This window comes from Halichoerus grypus, chromosome 9, assembly GCF_964656455.1.
Source record: "Halichoerus grypus chromosome 9, mHalGry1.hap1.1, whole genome shotgun sequence".
Taxonomy (NCBI): domain Eukaryota; kingdom Metazoa; phylum Chordata; class Mammalia; order Carnivora; family Phocidae; genus Halichoerus; species Halichoerus grypus.
Genome location: NC_135720.1, coordinates 25,290,791 through 25,311,653, shown reverse-complemented (window position 1 = coordinate 25,311,653; position 20,863 = coordinate 25,290,791). Strand labels below are relative to the sequence as shown.

The following is a 20,863-nucleotide window of genomic DNA, read 5'->3' as shown; positions in this document are numbered from 1 at the left end:
TCTTTTTGATTTGGTTTTTAAATTTGAATCCTTCTGTTAGAGCATTGCTCTAGTTGTTTTCTATCCATTTCTCTAAGTGTGCCTACCTCCACTGGGTTGTGAACTACATGAGGGCAGGTGTCCTCTTTTTTTGTATCCTTAGCATCAAGCTGGATAGAGAACAGTTCTACAACAAATGACTAATGAATGACTGAAATTATTTTTTATATTATAGAATTTTAATTCTAAAGCAGTCATTTCCCTGGGAATGGGACACCCCTGTGGGTCATCTCAGAGAATTTAGGGGGTGAGTAGAACCAATAAGCTGACCTGAGTAGGGCTAGATTATGGACTAGTTGAGGGAAATAACCTCTTTTACTGTAAATTGACAATCTGAAGCATGAATATGGTGAATTTAGCCAAAGATGATACCTTGAGGCAAAGAAGAGTACACAAGATTGAAGACTATCCCAAGATTCCAGAAAGACATGCTCCTAGCAGGGCTGGCTTTATGGAAGTGCGGCCTGTGTAGTCGCATGGGATCCTGCAGTCAGAGGGCCCTGCATGTGGTCTATGGTGTCCTAATGCAGTCTTGAAATTCTTAATAATGTTTGAACAGAGACCCACAATTTCACTTTGCATTGGGCCCTGCAAATTAGGTAGCTGGTCCTGGCTACTATAAGATGATGGGAGCCACGAGGGCCAAGATCAGAGAAGCTGCACTGGATAGTATCTGAGAACAGCAGGGGAAGAAGCAAGCACTGGCTGTAAGCAGAACTCATCTTACCTGGCCGCTGAGTGCGTTGCAGGCACTGCATAAAGCAGATTTCCTGGAAGGGTGAAAGATAGGGCCACTGGTCAAGGAAGGACAGGTATCCTCTGGGAGGAGGAGTGTTCAGGGAGTTAAGAAGGAAAACCCTTTTCTCTCTTGGGTAATGGGAGAGACAAAAAGGAGGGCTTGCAGGGCTGGAAGACTGGGGTAGTCTCAGGAAGAGTGAGGACATACCTGCAAATTCAGAGTGAAATAACCTGAAGTGCAGAGAAGGAATCTTTAGGTTTTTCTAGTCTCTGTCCCCAAATAGGGCCCCAAAGGAATGTCAGACTGGTCAACTGGCGAAGCCCCACACGAGGGACAGATATTAGGATGTGAGTTGTAGAAGACACTAAAAATCCACAAAACCTCACCCTGGTTTCTAAGTATACTAGAGAGAAAGGAAGTCAGTAATTACATGCCAAGGAAAATAGCTAGGAAAACTCTTAGATGTCTTGATTTTGGGGGTAGCTTTTTCACATTTGTTGTCATTAACCTATCTACTTCTCCACAGTAATAATACTGTCTTAAACTGGAAGGGCCTGTGTACTTATTCTGGGCTGTAACAATAAAGGGAGGAGGTGGGTGAGTCATATTGTACTCTGTAAAATATCCTAAGCAGAACCTACCTTGGAAAGAAACAAATGATAGAACATAGAGTAGAAGGGCACAGCTTTTTGTTTTGTTTTGTTTTTTGAAGGTTAACCATCTGGAGCCTATAAGGACTGTGACAACTGTGACACAGCTGAAGATGAGCAAGAGAAAATTAAGCTGCGTGGAAGCTTTATGAGGTTCTTCTCCTAGAGGGCAATTCCAGACATATTCAAGTAGAGGCATTATCCAACCTCTAAGAGATTCCAAGAGATTCCTGAGCATTCAAAAAATGATGGAACTGTTATCTCAATCAAATAAAAACACACATATCATAACTATTTGATAGTGAACTCTCTGCTGGTTGGGAGGAGATGGCCATGCATAAATCTGCTGTGGTCATGGGTCTACGCACTATAGCCTCTCAGAGCAGGACTCCAGATATGATAGAGGACCTGCCAAGATCACCAACCTCACCGATCCATGCTACTCTGTTCATGTGGGAACAAAAGTTGTTGTCACAGGATCTACATCTCTAGGACCAGGTAGGGAAGGGAAAACACTTAAGGTTGAGTGGGACTTTTTTTGTCTTCTTCTGGTTTATTGGTCATGACTCTGGAAGAAGAAGGCAGGTAATAGCTGGTTACATAGAAGGTATTTAAAGGAAAGAATTTGTCTTCTGGATCATGATAGGACTGTCAGTAGGATGAACTACTGAAAATGGAGAACATATTTAACAAAAATGAAAAAAATCAAAGTGGAGAACATATTTAACAAAAATGAATGAATAAAGGGCAGTGAGAAAAACCAAGACCAACTACCAAGTAGGTAATAAGGACAGTGGGCATGCCAGAGAAAGGGTTTGTATAGTGGAGGTGGTCCTTAGTAATTATCACTCTTTCATTCATTCAACAAATAATAGAGATGTTCACTAAGAACAGTATTTATGGGGGCGCCTGGGTGGCTTGGTGGGTTAAGCGTCCGACTCTTGATTTCAGCTCAGGTCATGACCTCAGGGTCCTGGGATGGAGCCTCACATCTCAGCATGGAGCCTGCTTGAGATTCTCTCTCTCCCTCTCCCTTTGCTGCTTCCCCCCACTTGCTTGCACTCTCTCTCTCTCTCTCAGAAAAAAAAAAAAAAAAGAATATTTATGATCTTAGGAGACTATATAGGCCAACACAGAAAAGGAGGCGACAAAAGAACTTGAAGTTTTAAACCAAAAAAAAAATAAGTATAATATTATTGAGAGGACTAAGGTTTTATGACATAAAACTCAGCCTGAATATATCAAGAGAAAAACATACTTTATTCAAAAACTGATATGGTAGAAGGAAAATAGAATAGTGGTCTGTGTAATGAAGGTATACATCTAGATGGAAACAAAGCACAAGCAAAAAAGAAATCAACATTTACTGTCATGAAAATATACCACTCAGGCCCCTTGGGAAGAGGAAAAATACAGATATTATGTTTTTAGGGTTAAATGTTGGTATGAAGTAACCCTTTGCAGTAATGAGAGAATTTGACTATCTTTTGGAAAATTAATAATGATAGAATTAAAGTACTCGATATGTGCTTCACTTTTAATGTTCACATTTTTAATCCTCAAAATGATGTCCTTGACAAGGGCAAATTGTTATTGGTCTGTAACAAGATCAAAGTAAGTATTTGGATACTTTTTTTAGCAATTTTCATCATCACAACAGTTTAATTTTATTTTACAAAATTAAAACTGATCCTTCACTGCAATTCCAAGAGATTCCTAAGCATTCAAAAAATGATGGAACTGTTATCTCAATCAAATAAAAACACACATATCATAACTATTTGATAGTGAACTCTCTGCTGGTTGGGAGGAGATGGCCATGCATAAATCTGCTGTGGTCATGGGTCTACGCACTATAACTTCTCAGAGCTATCACTATCATAGTTCATGATAAAATAGAATTCAAAAACTGTACTGCTCTTTGGGATACGGTTCATTAGAAAAAGGAATTTAAAGAGAAAATGAAAGAATGGGGGAATTTGAATAGACATTTAGCTATTATTCCAATGGGACAAATAAAAAAAATCATCTCAAAAGTGGTGTGATTATATTAGCAGCTCTCCCGATGAGGAAAAAAAGATGAACCCCTTCTACCAGGTATCTATTATATATTGGACAGTTCTATTTAAATTATCTTATTTAATCTTTACCCTTCGGATAAGTGATACTATTCTAATTTTTATGGAAGGGAGACGTGAGGTTCAGTGACTTTAGTGGGTTGCATGGTGGCCCACAAAAAGGTATGTCCACATCCTAATCCCCAGAACCTGTGAATGTTACCTTATATGGCAAAAGATATAATTAACTGAAGGATCTTGAGGGGAGGAGCTTGTCATAAATGGATCACACATATCCTTATAAAATAGACACACAGAGGAGAAGACAAAGAGGAAACAGAGACAGGAGGTGGCCATCAGCCAAAAAAAAAAATGACTGGAGCCACTAGAAGCTGGAGGAGGCACGGAACAGATTCTCCCTAGAGCCTTTGGAGGGACTGTGGCTTTGCAGACGCTTGGTTTTGGCTTCTGGCCTCCAGCATTGTAAGGGAATAAGTTTCTGTTGGTTTAAGCCACCTTGTTTGGGGTAATTTGTTACAACCGCCTTAGGAACCTAATATAGTGACTTAAAGAGACTTCTAGAAAATGAAAAGTCTATTATTTAATCTCAGGTCTAACTCCAAAGCCTTTTACTATGACCTGTAACATAGCAGCTGTCCAGACTTTATTGTTCTGGGATCAAATGATTAGAAATATGTTGAAGGGATGGGGGAAGCATGGAGAAATAGAGTGTAGGACATGGCCTCATATACTAGGCTTCAATGCTCATTCCTCTACTCACTGCACTTGGCTTTCAGAGTCTCCACTCCCTCTGAAAATAAAGTGTCATAAGCCAAATTAACAGTGTTATTGTGAGGATTGAATTATGATGGCATATGTATAAATTTCTTTGCAAATTGTGGAGCACTATTCAAATACTAATTACCAACACATTTTTTTCCCCTAGAGAGACTGAAGAGATGATGTTGGCCCTTTTCATTGACGATCTGTCTGTTGCTGACACAATGGCACTGGGTTGCCCACCTTCCCACCATCGCAGATGGCAACGTGAGCCTACACCTCTCTCCGGATGCACGGTCCTAACATCACATGCCTGCAGGTGCAACCAGAGGCCCCTGCACCTGCTGAGCAATTTTTCTTTCTTTCTTTCTTTCTTTCTTTCTTTCTTTCTTTCTTTCTTTCTTTTTCTTTCTTTCTTTCTTTCTTTCTTTCTTTCTTTCTTTCTTTCTTTCTTTCTTTCTTTCTTTCTTTCTTTCTTTCTTTCTTTCTTTCTTTCTTTCTTTCTTTCTTCTTTCTTTCTTTCTTTCTTTCTTTCTCTTTTTTTTAAGGTTTTATTTATTTATTTTTAGAGAGAGAAGGAGAGAGAGAGTGAGTGGGGGGAAGGGCAGAGGGAAAGAAACTCAAGCAGACTCCCCACCAAGTGTGGAGCCCGACAGGGGGCTCGATCTCACCATCCATGAGATCACGACCAGAGCTGAAACCAAGAGTCAGCTGCTCAACCAACAGAGCCACCCAGGCCTCCAAGCAATTTCTATTTGAAAGAAAACCTCAGAGCTACCATGCCAGAAGAAAAGAGTTGTTTCCAGCAGATATTTTTTTTCAGTATTCAGATGGACAATACTAAATAACTCTGTTCAACAAGTGAGTTCATTTTTACCTGTTTACTTATATCCTGCCTTGTTCCACAATGGATTTAAGGTAGATTGTCGATTAATACCACACAAGATAAAATAAAGTGAGAAATAAGGAGTGAGGAAAGGAGGACAAGGGGAAAACGAGACTCAGAAAACTAAAGGGAGCCAGGAGTGGGTCAGACTGACTGAGATCTGTAAGGTCCCTCACCCTCACCAGGGTTGGCTATGCAGCGGTCCCTGAGCTTTCTTGTCGTTCATACAAAAAAAGGGCTCTAAGTCAAGGTCCCCCCCAACGTCCCCCAAGATGTGATTTGAGTCTCTCAGGGCACAGCCTATGGCATATCAAGGCCCCAAAGATGTTGACATTGAGCATCCCAACAATCATTTTCGCCTGAATTGAAAATAAATCAGTAAAGCATCAATGAAATTTGTGTCTCTGAGGAACATAACTTCCTGATGTAGTATCTGATATAAACTAGCTATAGAATTTATACTTGCAGAAACCATTGACAAACTAGCTGTATAGGATGACTGTAAATCAGATCCACCAACAGCGATGACTTCGGTTTCAGCAATGTTCATCTGCAGCCCTTCCTTCCTGGCACTAATCAGGGCAAGCTTGATCTGTAGCCATTCTGTTCATGGCAATAAACTCAGAGTCTGCTTAGAAGAGGATGTCTATTCATCTCTTCCCTAGAAGAGGGGGAAATACATTGTTTATAGAAAAGTGCCGTTAAATTATTAAAATTTGAGTGAAAAAGAAAAGGCAGTCTAAGCACATGTCTGTTTTTACCCCACTGAACTCACTACTTGAAGACTAATTCAGTTACTGTTGTGGTGTGAATTGTGAGCTAATTCATCACGGGGAGCCCTTTATGATGTTGCAGTGCTTAAAATAAAAGCATTTGCAAAGGCTATATTACACCATTTTGTAGTGAAAATTGATGGTGGGTACATAACCATAGCTGTCAAGCTGCTTTAAACCTGAATTCTCGCTTTCTGTTCTCTGGCAGGGGTTGGCAAACTTTTTCTGCAATGTGCTAGATAATAAATATTTTAGGCTTTGTGGACCATGTGTTCTCTGTTGTGACTATTCAGCTCTGCCATTGTGGTGACAAAAAAAAACAAAAAAAACAGCCATAGACAATCCATAAGCCAATGGGTGTGTCTGCATTCTGTTAGAACCTTATTTAGAAAAACAGGTAGAGGGGTATTTGGCCCAGGAACCACAGTTTGCTGGCCCTTACTCTATGATGTAGAACTGCCTGGTTTAAAGTCCTTGTTTGAGGTTCTCACCACATTCCAAACTATTTTCCAAGAGAAATGTTGGTTTGATAGTTTACCTTCCTGAAGATGATGGGAAAGCCCCCCTTTTAGGCGAGAAGACCTTACATTTTGAAATCGATCATTGCCCCTGGCGTGCCAGTTACTTAAGGCATGGAGCTCTTTATTGCATCAGTAAGACAGAAAAACCATATTCTTGATTTCCAGTCTAGCTTCAGCCTCAGTGTATCAGCAGTCTCCCCACTTGTCAAGGGCTGGCTAAAACACAGATAAGGGAAATCACATACTGGTCACAATCATTAATTCATGACTCTTGATTTTAAAATGTTCAGCTTTGCATGAAGCCAGGTTATAAGAACATTTATTCACATGTGTACAATGTTACCTTCCGTCCTCTACAAGGACCCCCACAGAATGACAGTGTGACATCACAACTTCATCTTTTATTAAGGATCGTATATAACAGTGACCGCTTGGAGAACATATTTCCTCTTTCGTGAAATTGCTGTTGGAGACACTTTCCATTAGATTGTTTTGTGTCCTTTATGGGAAACGCTGTCAGGGATCCCTCTTAGAGTTTAGCACCATGACAGAGTGTGTCTATTGTTACACTTCCTGTAATTAACCAGAGAGTGCAGTGTATCTCTTCCTGTGTTGCCTTCCAGTCCAGGATTTTAGCTGTTTCCAAAAAGCGAAGCTAAGTATATATTCCATCACACAGATTATATTTAGCCGAAGTTTTCTTACCCATCCATCTCTTCTTTTTCATTCTTGATCTCTGCATCTTTTTCCAGTTTTGCTGGATCTGATCGTACTAGCATCTTAATATAGAATGTCATAGGTTTATAAATAACAAATAAATAATAAAACTTGGGCTTGTTGAAAACGTTGAAGACCACAAAAGGACATTTTAGTCTGTGTTTGAAAATAAAAGAACAAGGAAGTGATCACCAGGCTGCCTTTGGCAGATGGTGTAATGATAACAGATAAGAAAACTATTCAATTCGTATCTTGCTTTCAAATTCTGCAGCAAGGAAAGTGGTCTGCATGCTGGAAGGGTAGGAACAAATAACACCTTGAATTATTTTTTCGGGATCTTTGTTTTTTGGGGACTTTTTTTTTCTTTTACACCTTGTCTCATTGTATTTTCACCCTGTGAGGCAGTCACACTAGTTATTAGTATCCTACTTTACCGAGGAGAAGACTGTGACTCAGCATTAAATGACTCGTCCACATTCACAAACAGTGCCGGGAGGCAGTGACCTGCCACTCTATGTAAATGAGTGGAAGTCAGATAAAGCCTGGTCACATGAAATGAGTTTTAGGTGCCATCCCTGGGCGCCAGGGATGCCGGGCCGCTCAGAAGACTGGGGTGTGCTGGGCCAAGAGGAGATGCTCAAAATGAATGAGTGAATAGGAACTGAGGACTAATCTCAGGAGTTACTGAGATATTGCAGAGACCAAATGATGAATGAATAAGGCAAATCTCAATCCATTTTTCAAAAAGAGGGAGAGATTCCACAATCCATAACCGGGTCAGCTTTTCTCAGAGGCCATCCCAGAACAAAGCAAGAATGGATTCTTAAGCTAATGGTTTATGAGTATTAACTAAGGAATGTCGTGGTTACTAGGAGTGAACATGGGTTTATAAGGAACGTCGTGTTATGCTGGCTTAATTTATTTTCTTGCTTTTGGAATAGAGCTACTTTAAAAGATCAGAGGATTGACTAGGAAAATTAATTTTTCACAATAATATAAAAATAGAATGACTTGTTGAACACTTCCTATTTGCTAGGCCCTATTTGCCTTATTTCATTTACTCCCATAATAACTCTAGCAGGTAGGTAGGTAGTTTATCTCCCTTGTTTACAGATAAGAAACAGAGGCTCAGTAAGAGCAAGTCATTTACTCAAAGTCACATTATTAGTGAGTGACTCAAAGCTGTTGATGGTAACAATCACACCATATTGTAGTTGACACACAGTGGGCTCATGAGATCTTGAGGCTAAGGTAAGCTACGGCTACACAGCTTGGGTCATAATACCTTTAGGCAGATTCACAACAGGTTGAAAACAAACCTAGAGCATATCGATTGATATTTTGGCCTTGATCTGCTTAACTTTTGAATCAATGATTCAAAACTAAGGAGAAAAGCCAGTCTTACCACTGCTATTATTTAACATTTGCATAGTGTGTCCCATTTTACGGAACACTTTCCCCTAGCTTGTCACACTTGATTCTCATGCTTTAAGAAGACTTATTACTAGTTCCCACACCCCTCTCCCCACGCCTTTACATTTTTTCTTTACAGTGAGCAGAATTGAGGTTCAGGGAAATCAAATGACTCAATCAGAGTCATATGGTGAATAATCTGGGGACTTCTGTTTTCTATCACACTGCAACAGATATGGAGTCATGATTAGAAATAATATCAAGACATGCAAATGCCAGATCAAAACCATTAAGATGAAATATGAAGGTGATGAATGTCAAGTCTAACGCTGAAGTAAAAAGTATGTTTTAGGTTGAATGTTCGATGTAAGTCAACAATTCCTTAGGATTACTCACAATGCTAATTTAATCCCAGCCTGGATGTACAGAAGCATGTCTGTATCATGCCAAGCAGTACTCTCACGGAACATGGACCCATTCAAAACACACATGGGACCCATATTTCCTGGACCCAGTATTTATCAAAAACTTGGGCTAAGTAGAGAGTACCTAGAGGCAGGTTACTGCAGAGCCTGTGGGTTACATGTGCTGATGGAAGGGGATGAGGAAATGAATAGAAATTCCAATTTGCGGCAAACTTTTGCGAATGATCATGTGGAAGAGGAAGAATAATATTTCTTCTGTGTTGGTCTAGGTCTAACAGGTATAAGTGTCAGAAAGTCAGATTTTGGCTCCACATAAAGGGCAGTTCTAACAAGTGAGCTGCTCCTAGTGAAATGAGCCTTGTGGTGAAGTTTTAATGCTCTATCACGGGAAGAGTTCCCTCAGGGGCTGCATAGTCTCTCTTGCTCTTAGAGCCACATAAAAATTATAATGACTTATGGCTCATCCAATCGAACATTAAGTGATTGTTCCTAAACGTGCTTCAGGAGGGCAAGGAGGATTCCCAGTTTGATTTCCACCTAGCTCCAAGCGATGCCTGGAGTATAATAGATACTCAATAACTCTTTATTGAGATGAATCTCCAAAAGGGGGAGGAAAAGACTAGGGGCGAGTGGTGAAATAAATACTGGCATACATCGTTCCGGACGTAATTAACACTCCCTGGGTCATTTTGCGTGAGAGGCAACAGCAAGAGGTCTGGTCCCCAGCGTGTGTACTCACCGGTGACTCTTGCTTGGACTGTGCTCCCTCCTGGATTTTCCCCTGGCTCAGCCTCTCACTTTAGTTAGGTCTGCTCAAAAGGCACTTCATCAGAGAGACGTCTATCTGAAGTAGCTACCCCTTAAACTCCATCACTGCACTGTACCCCTCCCCTGCTCTATGACTTCCTAGCATTTTCATTGCCTGATGATACACACACACACACACACACACACCCTACACACCCCACAATGTCTCCTGTCATTTGAATGTTAGCTCCCTGGTTGCAGAGATTTTATTTTGTTCTTGCTTATTACAGATTGAATTTCATCTCCTCAAAATTTATGTGTTGAGGTTCTAACCTCTGGTACCTCAGAATGTGGTCTTATTTGGAATTGGGGTTGTTGCAGATGTAATTAATTAGGATGAGGTCAAACTGAAGGTGAGCCTTAATCCAGCATCATAGCATCCCCTTATTACAGGGGGAATTTGGACACAGAGACGTGCATACAGGGAGAATGTCATGTGAAGATGAAGGCAGAGGTCTGGGCGATGCTTCTACAAACCAAGGAATGCCAAAGATTGCCAGCAATCCACCAGAAGCTACAAGAAAGGCATGGAACAGTTTCTCCCACACAACTCTCAGAAGGAACCAACCCCACTGACATCTTGATCTTTGACTTCTGGTCTCCAGAACTGTGAGACACATTTTTATTGTTTAGGCTACCTGGTTTGTGGTATTTTGTTATAGCAGCCCTAGCAAATTAATATACTGCTGTGTCTCTGCATCTAGAAGTGTGACTAGATAGAGTAGGCATTTGATAAATATTTTATGAGTGAATGTTGAATGAATGAATAAATGGATGAATGAATGAATGTATGCTACCTCAGGAGAGTCATCCATTTTCTTTGTAAAATGACATCCACTACAGTCTAGAAGATTTATCCAGTTCTCATCTATTCTACTGCATTCATAAAAAAGAACTCTTGTGACAGAAAAATTGATCATATATTAGAAGTTATCAAGGAATCTCTATTAAAAAATATAGACATGGTTTTAGGGACGATTGAAATTTTAATTTGACCTGAGGCAAAAGTCTGAAACGAATAATTTCCTGAGTTCGCTTTTAGATTTCAATCCTGTGTTTTTCCTTGACGAATTTATCTATTTATAGAAATCAGGTCAGTGAGACCGTGTGAGTTATAGGCAATGCGATTTCATTGCACTCGAGGCTCAACTGTCTTCCAGAGTAGAATTTTCCTAACTGAAAAATTGGGCCATCAGCAAAGAAATGGTATAGGAATCATATCAGAGAAGAATATAGAAAATTGTCTTCATGGTTGAGAAGTTTGGGTGTGTCATTAGTTGAGACGATATTAAGTTTATCTATGTGCCTCCAAATAATGGGCTTTGAAGAAGGAGCTGGAGGAGCAAACAAAGAGCAGAGCTCCAGAGAGTGATCTGGAGGTGACTAGATTCATTAGTCTGGATTCTCTCTGGAAAGCCCAAGTTAGCCAGAGTGAAGCTTACGTTTTCAGTCCTTTGGACTCTCCAGGGCTGATTGACAGAGGTGGTTTTCCAGAAACCTAGTCCATGTTGCAGAGTTCTAGCTCCATATCCCTTCCCTTCCCTTCCCTTCCTTTACCTTCCCTTCCAGTGGACCTGCAGGGTCATATTCTGTCTCCTAGTATTCAGAGCCTTTGACCCCTCTTTTGTGAAACTTTTTCAGGTATCCTATTATTGAAAGTTAATACTCTCAACTTGGCTCTTTTTCCTTCTCTTCCCAACTCACATTTCCTGAGATGGATCTTCTGTGCAGTAAAAGACATTGACACCTCAGTGTATAAAACAGATAGATTCACTGGGGGTGGGGAAGGAGGACACAGAATTTCCCATGACACAGAGCAGTTCGGTTCATCTGCCATTTGTAGTCTGCTGGGCCTTATGGGTAGATATTTTGAGCTCGAGTTTTAGTGCTTTTGGCTTCATCAACTCTTGCGTTCCTCTTACTATCCTTACTTAGCTCAAGTCTAAGAAGCCCAACACACTGTTAAATATATGAAATTGAAATCAGCAAAGAGCAGAACATGCCTCTTACTTTCCCACCCCTACCCCAGTTTTGCAAATGGGTCAATAAAAATAGTGTCCTTGATGTGGGCAAGAGTGTAAATTAGTACAGTGAAAACTCAAATAAAAAACAAATCCCCAGAACAGGGACTATTTATATTTCAAATCTTTGGATTATGGAGAGCAGTTAGAAGAAATCTTAAATGTCATCTAATTTAACTCACTTATTTTACAGATTAGGAAACAGGATGTTCTGAGTAAGAGATCTTCTGACTTGCAGACCCTATATTTTTCATGTAGTTCTCTATTTTCTTATCTTTAGTTTTTTTTTTCTTTTAAAGTTTTTCCTACTTGCATTATCTCTGCATGATCAAGGGCAAAAATATTTACAAAATAAGGTTAACCAAGATCACAGAGCTAACAACGTGAAAGGACTCAGATGAGAGCCCCTGTGTCCTGGTTCTTAGTTCAGCACTCTGAGATTTAATTGAGCATTAAAGCAAGTTAGTCTGAGTGAGTATTAGAAGTTGTGGTCCCTAGACTCTTAGGTAAAGAATATAGCCTAATATTTGCTATCAGTCTCTATGGCAATGACTCAAAATTTCTTTTGGAGGCTGGAGTAATAGTCCCCATTTGAGAGTCTGAGGAATATCAAAGATCCTCTTCCCAGAAAAATGTACACACACAATGTGCACACAGTTCAGGTGATTCACCTAATTCCTTAATTTGAGGATAGGCTCCGAGGAAATGAACTAATGTTCTGAATATTAATGTCTGCTAAACTTTATTGAGTGTTTGCTATATTCCAGGCATTATTCTGAGGTCTTCCCATGCACGACATCACTTAATAGGTGTAACGCTTGAAGCGAGTTCCATTCTCATCTCCATTTTACCGAAAAAATAGAAATATTTAGAGAACATCTGTTTGTTGAGCACTATTTTTTAAAAAGATTTATTAATTTATTTGAGAGAGAGAGAGAGAGAGCACAAGTGCGGATACACAGAGGGAGATGGAGAGGGAAAAGCAGACTCCCCACTGAGCAGGGAGCCTGATGTGGGGTTCGATCCCAGGACCCCGGGATCATGACTTGAGCTAAAGGCAGATGCTTAACCGATTGAGCCACAGATCATGCCTGCCCCCATCATGCTTGGAATCCAATGAAGCAGATTGATTGCATGTTTACATGGAAATGAGGCATGAGGCAAACAGAGATAATAACACATACACGCGGATTGTTAGGAGAATTTAAGAAAGAATTCATGCCTGGACCACAAAGAAAAACAGGCCCACGGGGGCACTTAATGAGGGGCTGTGGAAGAGGGGAGTATGTGAGACCTTGCATGGGGAGTTAAAGCCTCAACTAGAGGTCAGCTTCAAAGGATAGATCTCAAACTCAAACCAGGTCCATTTGCTCCCAAAGTCAGCCCCTGCCCTGCTGTCACCACAGTTCAGTTCCTCTAACTACACTGACTTCTGTGATACTTTGTAACATTCCGTCCTAGTCACCTCCATGCCTGTAGGGAGTACACCTCCCTAATGTGCCCAAGGCAGGGCGTCTGAGAACTTGAGGTGAAGGACCACGTTTTAAAATTTTCAGTCTGTCACTCTGTGTTCTGGTATTTCTGTTCTTATTTTCTGCTGGGGAGTCAACCTGTCACTCCCTCCCCAAAGCCTTGGATCCCAAGTGTGCCCTCCGTGTCTGGATGGGCTCTAAGTAGGTTCACAGAGAATCTTGGATAATCATGGGTTCATGCCTAGTCATTTCCTGCCTCACCCTAACTGGGGAGAGATTATGTGTCCGGACTGTGCCTTAACTGGTGAAAAAATACTCTCTAAATCCACTTCTGAAAAACTACCTAAAAGTGCTTCCGCTCTCACTGTTGCCCCACATCTGCCAAGCGCTGCCCCCAAACAATTGGACCTTTATTTCTTCTTTCCAGGGCAACAGCTAGCGGACACCCGTGACCCCCCAGGCCCGGGGCTGGAGCCCTTCCCAGCATGGCAGAGGTACGCACCGGCCACATATGACTTGGAGTCTGTCGTCCAGCTCATATACTTGTCGTGCCAGTGTCAGCAAGCATGTGCGCGCGACGCGCAGAAACACAGTGCTCATTTCAAGGTCTGTTAGAATTGCCGGGCAGTAGAAATAATGGTTGATCGACATAAATGGTTGGAACTGGCAGGTTAAGAAGTCCTATTCTAAAAGCTTCTAGGACATGTCGACAAACACTGGAAAATAAATAAATACACTCTACAATAATAAAAATGTACTTGACAATGTGCTTTTGAATGAACACAGTGAGGGACTGAAGTGGATGATAGGTGTCCCTGGTTTTTGCCCCCCACCATCCAGAACTACTGATCAGGTCAGGCCAAGAACAGGCATCGGTGCATTTGTGTAAAAGGTATCGGAATGCAGAGTGTTCTCAACAAATACATTGATAACTTCCAACATCCTTCACTTCTGGACACGATGTAATTAATTTTTGCATTGGGAAAGCAAGATGGTCTGTGGTCTGATATTTTCATTTGAAAGCAAGTGGGAAGACAAAAGCAAACAGGCTTTTTGGCTATGAGAGAATGAATGACCTTCCAAGTAAGGAATTTAAACTGGAGCTTTCGACTTCAGAGGGGAATGAAGCTGGAGAACCTTTTGGTAGCAGAAATTTAAGGTGGAGAAATGGTTATGGGCTACGTTACCCCCAAACCCCCTGAGCATGCACCCCCTTCCCCATTACACAGACCACTCTCAGGTTCTGATGTCCCTGAACCACTTTTGACCAGGAAAACATTGTTGTTAACAGTTTTTTTTTTTTTTTTTTTTTTTTAAAGCAGGGCTGGCATGCCAGGACATGCTTGAATGCTCTCACAGTTACATATAAACTTTAAAAAGAGGCCCCCTTTCCCCCTAGCCTGACTCATACTCCATGCATCATATAACCAGAGTTTGGAAAGGCTATGAAGAATGCACGTGGCAATGGGATATATTTTGTCTGGTTGTGGGAGTGTTAAAAACAGGTGATCTAGTAGGGGGTGGGAGTGTGAATTTGGGGGGTGCAGGTAGGGTGGGGAGGGGTCATGAAAGGCAGAAGGACGGTTTGCTATACTTCCTGGCTATTCCTTAGGACACTTGAGATAACAGAGCCATTGTATTTTAAAGATGGAAGAGATCTTAGAAATCTAAAATGTATATTCAGAGGTATGAACTGCCATCTCAAGATCAGACAGCCCAGCAGAAGATGAGGGAACCAGCCCCTGAACACTCTCTACGTCCAGTAGACACTTTCCCCGCCCCCAGAATGTACGCATAATGCTTCCTGTGCAATTTCAAACTATTTATGGACTCTTTACTTTCATCCCTGAACCTGAGGGTCTGATGAATTTTCTGTTATATTAGGGTTATCAAATGAGCACATAAATAATTGTTTGGACAAACCAGGGTAAGTTCCTCCTTTCTACTTACTGTTTGAGCACAAGCAAACATATATTGCTTCTAGGCCTCAGTTTCCTGATATATGAAATAGGAATCATAATAGTACCTATTCATAGGTTATCATGAGATGAAACATGATGTGCTGAAGGAACCTAGGTTAACAGAAAGCCTGGCAGGTGGGAAGGACAAGACCACGTTGTGACTGTGATTGTTCCCAACCTGCCTCACTGGGTTCCTGCCCTCCTGGGTTAGCTCTTGATGGGCTACTCCAGACCCAGGGCTTCTGAATCTCTTCCTAGGGTTTTTTTTTTTTTTGTTTGTTTTTTTTTTTACTTTTGCTTCCTTCCAGCCTAAATCTATTTGCTTCCTGGTCATTCTCCTTTCCTTAAGGGTCTCTCCATCTCACCGCATGCAAGGCAGCCTCTGTTAAAATGTCTTGATAACTTTGTTGTGCAGAAATCCATCAGAAGGAAGTGTTAGGAAAATAAGATTGTTTGAGCGGAGTGTGCCCGTGAAGTGCTTCCTTACTGTAGTGCAGATCAAACAATAGAAAGAGCAAAAATATTATGTCTGCTGGAACGGTTTTGAGCCCAGAGTATTATTTCATCTTCCCTTTAATAATAACAGGGCAAACAACATGGCTTGTTTTCTTTATACAGCTTATTTTTTAAAAATTTAAACTTTCAGCTCGAAAAACTTCCATTTTTAATATCAATTTTCTCTGGTCAGTGTACTTAAATGACTTATAACTTCTAACGATTCCGCCCACCCTGGGACCCCAACCCCTTCCAATCTGTGTTGACAAAAAGAAAGGTAGCCTCAAGAAGGGATGTTAAAAACACTGAGTACAGGGGAACCTGCTCACCCCACCCCCACTCCTGATTCACACTGTCCATTTTTTAGAGTGTTGGAAGTTCTCCTGGGACTGGTGCAGGGTGAATGATAAGGAAGTTTGGAAACTGAGGGTCCAAAGAGAGTTCAGTGCAAGCCTCAAAGCTTCCCTTCTACCTGACAAAGGTGGATCTGGAGACCTATAACCTCTCTTGATTTTTTTGTGCCAATTCAACTCTTACCCACTTCTACTTGAAAGCAGGACTTCAAGGTACTTCACCACAGAAACCAGAAAGCAACCTTTAAATAGTTCCAGAACAGCCAAAGTCTGCCCTCTCATGAGGCTAACTACTGAGTTTGACTTCACCCACACAAGAATTACATGATGAGGGCGAGAGGAGTGAGTTTCTGGTTTGCTGATGTTTTAAGATTAGCAATAGTCATTCTCATCTATGCTGTCCTTTTACTGTTGACCTGGTAATGAAAGTGAAGTGCAAATGAGCATCTTCAGGGACTAAGTCTTCTTGGTAGGGATTGTAGTCATGTGACAGTTCCCCCAAAGAGCTGCAATCTGAGGGGGCATAAAAGGAGGCTGCTTTGCAGTGAGAAGCAACCTGGTTCAGTGGGACAATTCTGTCATTCTCTCTGCTCTCAAATTTGGGTTCAAAGTCCTCCTTTCTTATATTCTAGCTAAGGAGCCTGGGCAAATTACTCACTTCTAGCTTTGTAAACTTTTCTTTCTCCGTAAGTGGAAATATAGTCAATGATCGAACCAATCCATATACTGTATCTGACACAAAGTATCTATTCCTTCACCTTGAGACAGGGAATTCCATCTTGGGTAGTGACTAACTGTACTGGGGGATGAGAATATGCCTCCTATATGATAACTTAATTTCCAGAATTAGTGGAGATGGAATTGGAGTGTGTGTATGCTGAGAGGTGGTATTTATACTCACTGAAGACACTCAACTTTTCCTCTAATCTGTTAAAAAATATGCTAGAGCCTTTTTTCTCTCCTTTTTCTTAGTGTCTCCTATGGGTGTGTACCAAGAAATCATTTAGGCTGATACAGTGCCCGCACATTACCTCTGTCATCCAGATGATGAGTTAACAGAGTCACCATCCACTGGTTACTAACTTCGGCATGATATGCTGAAAAGAGAATTGAAGTGGGTATTACAAGGAGAAGCATCTATTCCACAAATACACATTAACACCTACTCTGTCCTGGCACTGGGCTGGGTGTTATAGACATAAAAATGAGGGAATCTGACAACATTGTTGAATGAGACTAATGCAGCATTACCCAATTGGAATCCAAGGATTCTCAAGGATTGAGTGTTCCAGAAGAATTCTGTTTTTTAAAAGTTTTGTTTCTATAGTACATTTTAATAGTCATTTTGCTAGTTATAAAGGCAATACTTTTTCTTCCCAACTTTACTGAGATACAATTGACATAGAACATCCTGTAACTTTGAGGTGTATATCACGTTGATTTGATACACCAAGATATTGCAATATGATTACCACGGTAGTGTCAGCTAACACCTCTATCACGTCACATAATTACCATTCTTTTTTTGGGGTGAAAACACTTAAGATCTACTCTCTTAGCAACTTTTAAAGTGTATAGTACAGTCCTATCATCTGTAATCACAATGCTGTGCTTTAGCTCTCCAAAACTTATTCATCTTCTAGCTGGAAGTTTGCACTCAATGATCGACATCTCCCCCACTTCTTCTACCTACTCTGCAGGCTCTGGAAACCACCATTATACTGTTTATACAAGTTTGGCTTTTTTAGATTCCACATATCAGTCATACCGTGCGGTATGTCTTTCTCTGCCTGGCTTATTTCACTTAGCATAGTGTCCTCAAGTTCCATTCTATGTTGTTGCAAATGGCAGGATTTCCTTTTTTCTCATAGCATAATATTCCATTGAATATATATATTACTACATCTTCTTTATCCATTCATCCATTGATGGACATTTAGGTTGTTTCCATATCTTGGCTATTGTGAATAATGCTTCAGTAAACATGGGGATGCAGTTATCTCCTCTTTTCATTTCCTTTGGATGTATACACAGAGGTGAGATTGCTGGATCATATGGTAGCTCTATTTTTAAGTTTTTGGAACCACCATACTTTTTTCCATGGTGGCGGCACCAATTTACATTCCCATCAACAGTGCATAGGCTTCCTTTGTCTCCACATCTTCACCAACACTTGTTGTCTCTTGTCATTTTTGATGACAGCCATTCTCATAGGTGTGAGATATAACTCATTGTGCTTTTGATTTGCATTTTATTATGTGTACTTCAGAAAAATGTCTATTCAGTTCCTCTGCCTATTTTTTAATGAGATTGTTTGTTTGTTTTTGCTCTTGAGTTGTATAGGATCTTTATGTATTTTGGATGCTAACCTCTTATGAGATATATGGTTTGCAAATATTTTCTCCCATTCTGGAGGCTGCTTTTTCATTTTGTTGATGATTTCTTTTGTGGTGATTTTTAGTTTGATGTAGTCTCATTTCTTTATTTTTGCCCTTATTGCTTATGCTCTTATATCGAAAAGAACCATTGCTAAGACCTATGTCAAAGAGTTTTTCCCTGTGTTTTCTTCTAGGAATTCTATGGTTGTGGGTCTTACCATTAAGCCTTAATCCATTTCAAGTTAATTTTTGTAGTGGTGTAAGAGAGGAGTCCAATTTTGTTCTTCTGCACATGGTTATCCACTTTCCAAGCAAAACTATTTTTTATAACAATAACTCAGATCTGAAAGATACATTCCAAGATAATGTTAATCTGCTAACTGAGACTCGGCATACATGTTCTCAGAATCCTCAAGAAGTTTCCTTTCATTCAGGGTACATATGTTATCAAAGAAAAACAATGTCAAATGGGTCTGAGTTTTTGTACTCCCCAACCTCTACTTAGGTGGTGTGTGATCTTAGCCAAGACACTCATTTAAACCCACTGGGCCTCAGGATCTTCTTCTTAAAACAAGGTGCCTGGATCAGGGCGGCTCTGAAGTTCTTCCAGCTTTAATAGTCTCTGCCTCTATGACTATCCCTCTAACTGGATTGTAACCTGGATTTCTTTGTAATTTCTGGTTCAGAGAAGAGAGCACTGGCTAGACATCAGATCCGTTCTAATTCTCCCTTCAGAAATGATTGCTTTTAGAAATGATTGCTTTTAGAAATGATGGAATCATTTTCCTTTCTATGTCTTGGGCTTTCCACTGGAGACTTGAAAATGGTAACCTAAAGAGAAAACCTTGAAAATAAGTGATAAACATCCTTTAAAGCTTTGAAATACACAACATTATTATTATGAAGGTGAGGTCTGCAGTGACACTAAGGGAAAGGACAAATCTATCTCTCTATTAGGATGATATAGGCTATGCTGTGGCAACAAATAATCCCAAAGATTTACTCGTGCTACAAGTCAGTGCAAGTTGGTGGGGGCTCTGCTCATCAAAATCACCAAGGGATCCAGGCTGCTGGGAGCACCTGCTAGACTCATGGCTCCCAGTATCACTGGAGGAGAGAAAAAGGCATTACACCTTGTCTCTTAATCACTTCACTGGCTAATACAAGCCACATGGTTATGCCTAAATTCACAGGGGGTAAAGGACAGCAATTCTACTTGTGACCTAAAGGAGGATATCTTGAATATTTATGAAATTGTTATGATACTAGATCTTCACAAATGTAACATCGTTTGCATGCTCATTTTTAAACTCGGAGACTAAAATCCATACTATAATTCTGCATAGGAATTATTCTAAAATGCAAACAACAAATAAACTGAAGTTGATTTTGGATTTGACCACATACATTTGTCAGAAGAGGGAGCTTTGCTGGAGAGGGTGAAGGAGGAGGAGGATATTTGACGGGCAGGTAAGAGTTCTTAGCACTGAGAATGTGCAAAAGGAACAAAACAAAATTAACTGAGGTTAAAGTTTATGAAGCATGAAAGAACACAGAATGGTGATCAAAGGAACAAATGGTTTATGACAGAACTTCTTTATTAAGGATTCTGACGTGGAAGTCACGTTTGTGTTTAAAGTAGAATAATCCTAGAAGGGGCACGGGAAAGCAGGCTTGGAATGAAAGAAATGTGTTCAAATGGAGGAGATGTAACAAACAACAGGAAAGTCGCTTGAGAAAGTATAATAAATATTTGAATTTCTGTGTCGGGTCCTACAAATTGGTTTTGCTGGTGGCATACCTTAACATTTATGACTTACTGAGATTGTCACTACACAGTTTACTCTAACCCTTCAGAATAAATGAAAATTCTAAAAGAGAGGGATATTTGAATCAAAACATGTAATTAGTTGATTACCTGCTTTGTAGAGGTAACAACGACTTTGCTTTCATGTGGTATTCTGTCATCAGTCTAGGCGGTAAGTAGTTCTAAATACAGAGGCTTTATAGTTCCCTCGAATACATTGTTCTTAGAGTGACATCACAATGTAGGGTAAAATATTAATTCCCAAATCACTGAAAACATATTCAGATGTAAGTATAAAAACATTTTCAAAATGCCAAACAAATGCATAAACTTATGCATATATATATGTTATCCAATGCTTGCTGACTAATGATGTTTACATTTATTCACATTTTAGATTATTTTTCACTATTATCCTTTATTTTTGGTGTGTCTAGAGCATTGGCTAGCATAGAAATAGAAGTGAAACCCTACAGAGGAAAAAAGACAGCAAATGCTGGTGATAAATTTAAAAATATGAAGAACCTAGGCAGAAGGGAGGAGAAAAAATTCCTTATGTGTGATATGAA

General features: G+C 40.2%; 1 protein-coding gene across 4 annotated transcripts in view; it reads left to right on the top strand.

The window, feature by feature from the left end:
- LOC144379040 (uncharacterized) overlaps positions 1-14,027 on the top strand; it is a 126,233-nt gene extending 112,206 nt beyond the window's left edge. For 3 of the 4 annotated variants that reach the window (XR_013441075.1, XR_013441074.1, XR_013441073.1), the window contains 5 exons: positions 215-286; positions 1,491-1,926; positions 4,432-4,584; positions 10,201-10,416; positions 13,728-14,027. The gene's annotated coding sequence lies outside the window, so the exon portion shown is untranslated. Of the gene's footprint in view, positions 1-214; positions 287-1,490; positions 1,927-4,431; positions 4,585-10,200; positions 10,417-13,727 lie in introns of those variants that run through there. The other variant, XM_078054656.1, reaches the window with a different exon arrangement.
- Positions 14,028-20,863: the final 6,836 nt, after the last annotated feature.